The following is a 7,335-nucleotide window of genomic DNA, read 5'->3' as shown; positions in this document are numbered from 1 at the left end:
GCGAGAGCGCGCCGCCGCCGCCTCTCCCCGCCGGCAGCCGCCACGTCGCCCCGGATCTCCGTAGCCGCCGGGAGCCGCCAGCTCCGCCCCGCCAGCCCCGCGCCTCCCCTTCGTCGCGCCGCTCGGCTCCGCGCCGTCCCGGATCCGTCCTCCCCGACTCCTCTCCGCCCCGTCGGCCACCTCCCCGTCCTCTACTCCGGCGATGCTCCGGCCACCTCGGGATCCGCGCTGTCCCGCTCCAGATCTGACGAGGTTGACTTCTTCCCCTCTCGAAAATCCGCTAAGTCCCCGAATTATTTACATTATCATGCCCTGTTCATCGCATCATAACTCTGTGCATGTAGCTCCGTTTCGTGCGTGTAATACGTCAATTTTTTTGCCTCAACGAGTACTTCATTTCATTCCATTGCATCATGTTCATTTGAGCTCATCTTGATGCCTAAATCATCGTTGCAAGAGTGCTTCATAATGTTGTCTGCTATCTGTTAAGAGAACATGCTCATTTGTCATTTTTGCCGTCATTGATGTGTGCATCCTATGAGGTTGATGTCTACATGTGTTTTGAACTATGCCATGTCTTCTTTACAGAGGTGCTTACCATGTATTTTTGTGATCAATGTGGTGACTAGCACAAGCATGCAAACTAGGCTTCGTAATGTTGCTGATTTTAGTCCCTGTTCTGCTCTTATTTTGATGTCATGTAAACATGATGCTACAGAGAGATCCATGCATATTTTGAGATACTTCAGTAAGGGTGTTTTGAACATATGGTTATGCTATATCCATTCATGCCCCAGTTTGCAATTATGGAGTAGTCTAGCATGTCATTTCCGTGCTCTACTTTTGCTACAAAATGTTTCCTGGCAGATTGCTTACATGTTATTCAATTTTGCCAAGGTTGTTGTAGTTGATCCTTGCATGCTATGAAGTTGTTCTTGCCTTGGTTTGTTTCATAAACATGTCTTGTTGATGATGGTATGCTTATCTTGTCATGCAATGACTTGTGGTGAGTTAATCAAGCTTGCTTAGTAGTGTACTTGTTGTTGCTGTTTTGCTAGGCTGAATCTGTTATTTCGTGATGCTATGTAAACCTGCTTCTACAAATCATTCTATGCATAATCTGGAGATATTCACTAAGGTTGTTTTGTTCTACATGTTATGCTCTATCCATCCATGCCCCTGGTTGTAATTATAGCTTCTTGTATCTTGTTGTAATCTTGCTCCAAAGTTGCTAAATAATGTTGTTGTCAGCATGTTAACATTAAGTTCAGTTGTTGCCATGATTGTTGCTAGTGTAGTTTCATGTAGCCTTGTCATGCATCATGCTTCGTTGTCCATCATGTCTTGTATATGTGTGTTGTGTTTACCATGTTGTGTGCTTCTTCTCGATAGTTCCCGTTTCGTTGCGATCGTGAGGATTCGTTCGTCTACGCTGGGTTCCTCTTCATCCGTTCGTCTTCTTCATGGACTCGTTATTCTTCCTTACGGGATTTCAGGCAAGATGAACGCTACCCTCGATCTCACTACTATCATTGCTATGCTAGTTGCTTCGTTCTATCGCTATGCTGCGTTACCTATCTTTTGCTCATCAAGCCTCCCAAATTGCCATGAACCTCTAACCTTTGACACCCTTCCTAGCAAACCATTGCTTGGCTATGTTACCGCTTTGCTCAGCCCCTCTTATAGCGTTGTTAGTTGCAGGTGAAGTTGAAGATTTCCCCATGATGGACAGGATTATGTTGGGATATCACAATATCTCTTACTTAATTAATGCATCTATATACTTGGTAAAGGGTGGAAGGCTCGGCCTTATGCCTGGTGTTCTGTTCCACTCTTGCCGCCCTAGTTTCCGTCATACCGGTGTTATGTTCCCGGATTTTACGTTCCTTACACGGTTGGGTGGTTTATGGGACCCCCTTGACAGTTCGCTTTGAATAAAACTCCTCCAGCAAGGCCCAACATTGGTTTTACCATTTGCCTCACCACCACCTACATTTCCCTTGGGAGTAATTAACCCGAGGGTCATCTTTATTTTAGCCCCCCGGGCCAATGCTTGTCTAAGTGTTGGTCCAAACCGAGCGATGTCCGGCGCCCCCTGGGCAATCAGGGTCTATGCCAACCCGACGTCTGGCTCATCTGGTGTGCCCTGAGAACGAGATATGTGCAGCTCCTGTCGGGATTTGTCGGCATAGCGGGAGGTCTTGCTAGTCTTGTTTTACCATTGTCGAAATGTCTTGTAAACCGGGATTCTGAGTCTGATCGGGTCTTCCTGGGAGAAGGTATATCCTTCGTTGATCGCGAGATCTTATCATGGGCTAAGTTGGGACACCCCTGCAGGGTATAATCTTTCGAAAGCCGTGCCTGCGGTTATAGGAAGATGGGAATTTGTTAATGTCCGATTTTAGATAACTTGAAACCAGATCCAAATTAAAATGCATCAACCGTGTGTGTAGCTGTGATGGTCTCTTTTCGGCGGAGTCCGGGAAGTGAACACGGTTTTGGGTTATGTTTGACGTAAGTAGGAGTTCAGGATCAATTCTTGATCATTGCTAGCTTCACGACCGTTCCGCTTGCTCTCCTCTCGCTCTTATTTGCATATGTTAGCCACCATATATGCTTAGTCGCTGCTGCAACCTCACCACTTACCCCTCCCTTTCCCTTTAAGCTTTGCTAGTATTGATACCCATGGTAATGGGATTGCTGAGTCCTCGTGGCTCACAGATTACTACGACATCAGTTGCAGGTACAGGTTATGCGATGATCATGACGCGAGAGCGATGTTTGCTTGTTTGGAGTTCTTCTTCTGCTTCTTCTTTGATCAGGGGATAGGTTCCAGGTCGGCAACCTGGGCTAGCAGGGTGGATGTCGTTTGAGTTTCTGTTTGTGTTTCATCCGTAGTCGGGTGATGCTCTTATGTATTGTGATGTTGTATTTGTGTGGCATTGTATGCCTCGTGTATGTATCCCCATCTCTTATGTAATGTTGATGTAATGATATCCACCTTGCAAAAGTGTTTCAATATGCGGGTCTATTCTTGGTGGGACCTTCGAGTTCCTTTTGGATAGGGTCGCATATTGGGTGTGACAGATGTATCACTCATTCTCCCTCCTCAAGGAAGAATGCTCCAACAAAGAAGCGGAGTATGAGGCGCTCATCTTTGGCCTCCTCTTGGTGCTCTCCATGGATGTTCGTTCCTCGCGGGCTTATGGAGACTCTCAACTCATCATCCGTCAAGTCAACAACATCTATGAAGTTCGCAAGCCTGAACTGGTGCCGTACTATGCTGCGGCCCGGAATCTAATGGAAAAATTTCAACATGTTGAAGTGCATCATGTCCCGTGAAGTAGGAATGCACCTGCTGATGCCTTGGCGAAACTAGCAGCGGCATTGGTGCTTCCAGATAATAAAACAATGCAGATGAACGTGGAAGAAAGGTGGCTACTCCCGGCTGTCTTGGAGCTCATCCCGGCTGAGTACGAACTCAATACCGTCATGACGAATGCCGTAGAGGAGGGCGAGTGGCTGCAACCCTTCCTCGACTACTTCAAGCATGGGAGCCTCCCCGATGACCCCGTATAGAGGCGCCAACTACAACGACGACTCCCTTTCTATCTTTTTGAAGCAGGTGTCCTATACAGGCGTTCACATGGACAGGAGGTCTTACTTCGATGCGTAAACCGAAGTGAAGCCGACAAGATCTTGCAGGAGATGCATCATGGAGTCTGTGGCGGGCATCAAGGAGGGGCCAAGATGTATCATAGTATACGTCTAGCAGTATACTACTGGCCCGACATTATGTCGGACTGCCATCGGGTGGCTAGATTTTGCCACAATTGTCAAGTCAATGGTGATTTCAAGCACAGGCCGCCGGTCCCTCTTCACCCTACCATTCCACCGGGCGTGCCAATTTGTTTAACACGAGAAAAATCTTAATGTGCACTCCGGTAGAAGGGAAGAGAAGGAGTGTGGATTTCTCTCATGCGCCAGGGAAAAGAAAATGCGGGCGTGCCAGTGTACCGTAGTACACAAAGAAAACAAAGAGATGGGAACGGTATTTTATTAATCTCAAGGATAACAAATACAATTCCTGATATGCGCTCCGTGGCCTACTAGCGCGGCCTGTCTGACTATGGCGATGTGCGGTCTCCTGGTTCCCGGGGCCTCGAAAAGCTCCCGGTTAATTACTCCCGCGGGTTGCTCCGTGGGATACCTCCGATTAAGCCGTGTGGTCGTCTTCGTCGTCTTCGCTTTGCGTTCTCCATGCATGATGATGATGGTGTGTGTGTGTATGGTGTGGGCGGCGGCAAAGCCCGTGTCCTCGTCGGTACACGTGCCGCTCAAAACATGGTTTTGTGTTGGCCACGTTCGCCCGTGCCGTCACGCCTCATCGGTCTTGACAATGTTGATGTAGGTGTTGAAGTTGCATGGGTCCTGCTCAGCTCGGACTTCTTTACGATGTAACGGCTTCATCAGGTATGCAAGGGGTTCGCCTTGCGGGAGTATTCTTATGGAGATGGACACTCGGTCGTATCGGCAGGGCTGGTGTGGTTGGCGCCTCGTTTCGGCTGGACGCCGTGTTTACGGCGGTCCTCCAAGACAAGGGCGCCGCCTAACGGGGCCATCGGAAGTTAGTGTTGGCAAAGCGACGTCGCCTCTTCGCCATCACGCCTCATCTTCATGGGCTCCGGGTCGTGGAGACCGTCATGTGGCACCATATTCTCCTCCAGGTCACGGACGGCACCAAGGGTGTGTGTTATCTTCTTGGCTCCGTGTCGTGGGCTCCATCTTGACGAGGTAGACTTGGTGGTGATGTCCCGTGAGCTCCATGCCTCCGTCGTCCTTCCCGGCACGCGGCGGCATCCTCGCGAGCTGCATGCCTCTGGTCTAGCTTGATGATGTTGATGTTGGTGGTGTCCTCCTTGCGAGCTCCACGCCACGATTCTCCGCGGTACCGGGTGTTGGCGCTGGGCGTCGTCTTGTCGAACTCCGCGTCGCCATCCAAGGCGGTACGGTGGCGGTATCGTTGCGAGCCTCCACGCCTTTGTTCTCCATGGCACCGAATTGATGAAGATGACGGGCTTCGTCCTAGCGAGCTCCGTCTCGCCATCCTCCGCGGCATGCGGCACCATCCCTACGTGCTCCGCGCCTTCGGGCTCTAGCTTGACGAAGTAGATGTCGGCAGCATCCTCAATGGGCGCCACGCCTCCGTCCTCTAGCTCCAGCATGACGAAGTGGATGGTGGGCGTCCTTTTTGTGAGCTCCCCGTCATGATCCTTGCGGCACCAGGTTGATGTTGTTGACATTGGCGTCGTCTTGGCAAACTCCGTGGCGTCATCGTCCCGAGCCTCCACGCCTTCGTCCTCCATAGCGCCGTCTTGATGAAGTTAACACAGGCGTCATCTTGGCAAAATCTGCGCCACGATCCACTGCGGCACGGCGGCGGCATCCTCCGCGAGCCTCCCCACCTTCGCCCTCCATTGCGCTAGCTTGATGGAGAAAACGAGGGCATCGTCCTAGCGGGCTCCATGTCGCCATCCACGGCGGCATCCTCGCGAGCCTCGCGCCTTCGGGGCTCCAGCTTGACGAAGTAGACGTCGTCGGCCTCATCACCAAGGGCGGCCACCAACCAAGGAGTCCAACGGGCTGCACGCCGGCAGGCCCATTGGCATTACCATCGTCTTCAACGGCATCCTTGCAGATGGTGTCGGCGGGCTGTGAGGTTGCATGCTCCATCAATATTGTCTTCGGCGCAGATTGTGTGATGACTTCCTCGTGTGCATGAATGTTGTATGCCAAGGAGAAACAAGAAAATAGATGCATTAGTTCAAAGTCTCACCATCGGAGAACGTGTGCCTCATCATGGCGCCTCCTGGACTGTGTTTTCTCCTTCCTCCTTGCTCTTCGCGACGACGTCGGATGGCGGGATGAGGTGCTGGTCTGAGTTTGCTGCGTGGGTTTGCTATGCGCGTGATGGCGGCGATGTGGTGGCTGGATGTGTTCGGGTGTGGTGTTGCGTGCGTGGTGTGTTGGCTCCCCTCCCGTGCGTGGGTTCTCTATATATATAGGCAGCCGCTTTATACAAGCTGGGCGCCGCACGCACGGCTTGCTTGATTGGTAAAGACCAATACTTTCCATTTTACGTTCGTCTTTCCATCTTAAATTCTGCTTTCCATTGCGCTGGCTTCTTGTCCTGCACGCCTACACAAGAAAAGGAAACAAAATCTTTCCATTGCGCTGGCTTCTTGTCCTGCACGCCTACACAAGAAAAGGAAACAAAATCTACGTACCTAGACGCTGCACCAGTTCCTTTCCAAACGTGGTGCTTTAATTCCTTCTAGCTCATACACATATCCATGTGATGACCCTTTGGCTTCCTTATATTTCATGTACGCATATGTTTGCCGGCCGGTATATGAGTACAAATACGTACACACCAGCGTACTCTTGCCTTTTCATGCATGTACATGCAAATAGCAAGGCCATGAATCTCACGTACATCACGTGCATGACTCCCTTTGCCTCCTTTTCTTTTTCTTACATGTATTCAGATATATATACGCGCGAGCTTGACGGCCGTCCGAGTACCCGAATACATATATGTATTGTACATGCATCAAGCTTCCTTACGTGCTCCAACGCTCTATGCAAGGCAAGCCTCTTGTCAAATCCAAATCCCTTTTTTCGTTCTACCGTGTCCGAACAGAGTTTGATTAGTCCCAGTGAAATTTTTGTATCATCGATCAATAAAATGATGGCTTTTGTGATATATCTCTTTCTTTTTACTTTTACTCGCCGGGTCCGTCGTCGCGGCCGCCCTGTATAACCGAGGTATATATCTCGGTTGTACATATTGCCGCCTTCATGCATGTACGTGCGTAGGCAGCCGGGCACATTTGTGTACGTGCTACATTATCAAACTTGTCTGTGTAGCCTGCATCATGATTTCATGCATGCATGTGCATATACAAGTACGTGCGCGCATGTGCCATGCAATGGTATTTTGCCTTTGCATCAAAACTTCTCTTTGTATGTATAACCTGCATGAAAATTCATCAAAAAAATAAAATAAATTGTTATTTTATGCAATAGTGCACAAAAACCCCTCGAACAGTGTGTTTGAAAGAGGAGTAGATAGATTATTATCAAGATCGATGTGCGACCCTACTCCTTCGGTGCCGGGTAGTGTGTGTGTGTGTATGTTTGAGAGAGAATCCAGTCGATAGATTAGTATCAAGATCGAGGTGTCACCCTACTCCTTCGGTGTCGGGTAGTGTGTGTGTGTGTATGTTTGAAAAAGAAGCCAGTCGATAGATTAGTATCAAGATCGAGGTGTCA

The sequence above is a fragment of the Triticum dicoccoides genome, chromosome 6B (genome assembly GCF_002162155.2).
Source record: "Triticum dicoccoides isolate Atlit2015 ecotype Zavitan chromosome 6B, WEW_v2.0, whole genome shotgun sequence".
Taxonomy (NCBI): Eukaryota; Viridiplantae; Streptophyta; class Magnoliopsida; order Poales; family Poaceae; genus Triticum; species Triticum dicoccoides.
Note: the sequence above shows the minus strand (reverse complement) of the source record.